A 3,692-nucleotide genomic window follows, 5' to 3' on the forward strand; every position below is an offset into this window, starting at 1 on the left:
GCTGTGTTCCTACTGAAGGCACCAAACAGAACAAACCATTAGCAAAGAATTAAAATAGCTTCCTTATCTGTAACATGAGAATACTAAAGTATATTCTACTAAAGTTTTCTCTCTGCCACAAAAATTCTATTCCTAATCTAGTTTTTTAGACTACCCTCTTTCAAAGGTCTTTTTGAAACGGTATGCTAAAACTTTCAATTCATAAAAATATTACATATTTTCTTTCTCTGATCCATGTCAACTCATGGAACATTCAAACCTATAGACAACTTTTGTGAGTTTATTTGACAACTCAATTGTCGACAATTGCCAGGAAGCAAAATCTTAACAGATTGAGAAGATGCTCCAGAGAATTGTAGTTATGAACCTTATTTTATAAATTACAATCAAAAGAGAAGAAGACCTAAATGGATTATATGAAATTCACTGGTGACAGATTAGGGATTGGATAGAAAGTAAAATGACAGCCCTGCCGGTGTTGCTCAGTGAGTGAGCATGGACCCCAGGAACCAGGAGGTCATGGTTCGATTCCTGGTCAGGGCACATGCCTGGGTTGTGGACTGGTAGGGGACGTGCAGGAGGCAGCTGATCAATGATTCTCTTTCATCACTGATGTTTCTCTTTCTCACTTCTTTTACACAGGTGAATACATGTTAGTTAATAGTCAACAATTAACATTACAATAACAATGAGGAGAGTCTGTGGTCTTCCCAGAGCTAAGCCTCTGAAGGGTCTGGAAAAAGAAAATTACTTTAACATTCTACATGTTATTGTATATGCAAAAAATAAAATAAATAACAGACAGGCTCAATTAAGGTACAGATGGACTTTTGTTAGGGAAAAATACTGCCTTAGGACATGACAACCTGCAATAATCTGCTTTTAGTTAAAAAGTTTTAATTTCAGATCCTTTGTGGTTACTTTAGGTCTCTTGCATTTGTAAGGCTGCCACGCAGGCCTTACCTGAGCTTGTCAGGTTTAGTATGTGGCCCTTTTCATCCACAGTTACAATGAACGGGGGTTGGGGGGAGTTGAATGTTTTTAAATCAGAAAAAACTAGGCCAACTAACCTATTTATTTATTGGTGACACTCCATCCTACTAGTATGCAACTCTATTTCACATTCACTCTTCTCAAACCCATTCTCCTTTATTTCTTTTTTCTCCAAAGCCTCAGGCATACTAGTGGAATCATGCAGCTCTGCATGCCTCCAGGACTTTGATGTTACTGAACCCAGCCTACCTTCAATGAACTTAAGATCTTTTTCCTTTCTTTCCTACTACCTGTACCAGACAAAGATCTTATGTGGGAAAACAGGAGCCAACAGTCTGCTAACCCAAGGCAGAGATTCTTTTTGAGGTCCATTACCAAACTTAGTGTCTAGTACATAGAAGACACCTAATTTAACTGTTCTATTAAGTTATTATACCCACGAGTCTCATCAGTGATTTCTTTTTAGAAATGCATAATGTCAGCTCAAACCCAGACCTACTGAATCAGAAACTCTTAGAGAGGGAACCTGAACTCTGTTTTTAAGCCCTCCAGGGTGAGATCCTGATACACACTCAAAGTTGAGAACTGGTCCCAGGTCGAGGTGCCAATCGATGTGTCTCTCTCAAATCAATATTTCTCTGTCTCTGTCTCTCTCCCTCCCTTCCACTCTCTCTGAAAATCGATAGAAAAATATCCTAGGGTGAGATTTAACAAAAATAAATAAATTATGAAAACACATCTTTAAAAAAAAAAGAGTTGAGAACTGCTGTAATAAACATGCCAGGAAATCACCTTCTTGTTCACTACTACTGGTAGCAAACAAGCAAAAAAAAATGATTTTTCTCAGCTGCCACCACTTACAAATGATTGGACCCACGTGATGCTATCAACCATTTAACTTCTGTCTCCAGCCTGTACACAGAGTACAGAGATACACTTTAGAGTTCAATTTAAAGATCTTAGAGTTAATTTAAATATGTGACCTAATACATATCCTTTAAACTCAGAGACTCAGTTCTCTTGTCAGTAAAGTAGGAACAATATCACATACCTCCATGAATAAGAGATCGCTTACAGAAAGGTGCCTGGCACTCAGCAGACCTTCAAAAATGTAAGATCTTTTTCTTTTCTGCCCTACCGCCTGTACCAAGTCCCTGCTACTTTACATAGGTAATGCTCCTAAAGAAGATAGCGCTCTGGCACTCCTTGGAGAAATGGCACCAAGGTCTCCTATACAGAAAAGCTCTCCAATGAGGTTTTTTCTTATGAAAAGTACCACAGGATGTAAATGAAGTGAAAGAATCCTACAGAATCATATACAGAACAGCAATTCTTTATATATATATTATATATATTATTTATATATGGTCCGCAGGCCTACACTCTATCCACTGAGCCAAACCGGTTTCGGCAGAACAGCAATTCTTAAAAGGTAATCCAAGAGCTAGTGGGAAAAGCAAATCATACAAAAACGTGCACCTTTTGCCACTTAAAATGATTGACATTAAACAAAACATAGGCAACTTTCTCTTAAGTGGCTGAAATAAATCAATGGTAACTGGACATAAATGTTACATTTGGGGAAGAGGGGGTTAGCATTAGAACATCCAAGAGATCTGGAATACATGACCCATATTAATGTGGTCGGGGCATTCAAATTCGAATTCCCTAGATTTTCTGGGGCAGCATCACTGTCAAATGATCTCAATCTTGTCCCCACACATGTTCTGATTTTTGGTTCAAAAAAATATATAGTCACTAGGGGCACCAAAACAATAACCAAAAAAATGCAAATAAAAATAAATCGCTGCCATACATGAGACTTAAAAACTGGAAAGCAGCCAAAACCGGTTTGGCTCAGTGGATAGAGCGTTGGCCTGCGGACTGAAGGGTCCCAGGTTCGATTCCGAGCAAGGGCATGTACCTGGGTTGCGGGCACATCCCCAGTAGGGGATGCGCAGGAGGTGGCTGATGGATGTTTCTGACTCTCTATCTCTCTCCCTTCCTCTCTGTAAAAAATCAATAAAATATATTTAAAACAAAAAAACAAAAAAACTGGAAAGCATTATTTTTTTTTAAAAGTTTAGAATTTTGACGGGATTTTTACCAGAAACAAGTCCTGGTTTCAGCTCCTCACTCCCTCTGTCTAATCTAAAGTCTCACATTAAAATGTCTAACTCCATACCTACGAGCCTTTAGGTGAAAATAGATCGGTGCATTGGATACGTGATTGTACTCGATTACTCCGCACAGGATCCAAAGCCGGGGCTGTCATTCTTCCGCCTCCCGCTGGTGTCTGAGACGGGGCGGACAGCCCTCTATTTTTGACATTCTGTTCCAGCAGCCAACACCCCCAGCTACATGTAGGACTTGCGTGAACTTTAAACGTTCGTACCTTTTTAAGGGGACCCCTGCTCCCCAGGAAACTCGGGAAGGCCAGCCCTAAGCTGAAGGACACCACGCCAGGAGTTGTACAGCCACCAACTCGGCGCCCGAACTGCAGCACCGGCTCCGCCGCGCAGCAGCCTACCCGCTGCTACTCCAGACAGAACAACAAACACCGCGGAGGTTCCCGCCTTAGCCGGCACACGGCCCCTTCACCTCCCTCGGCGGGACGCACTCCCCCCGCCGCCCCGGGACTCCAAAGCGAAAGCAGGCTCCCCTCCGGCCGCCTTCCCCGCCTCCCCCAGCACAGTGGA

This window comes from Myotis davidii, unplaced genomic scaffold (genome assembly GCF_000327345.1).
Source record: "Myotis davidii unplaced genomic scaffold, ASM32734v1 scaffold133, whole genome shotgun sequence".
Taxonomy (NCBI): domain Eukaryota; kingdom Metazoa; phylum Chordata; class Mammalia; order Chiroptera; family Vespertilionidae; genus Myotis; species Myotis davidii.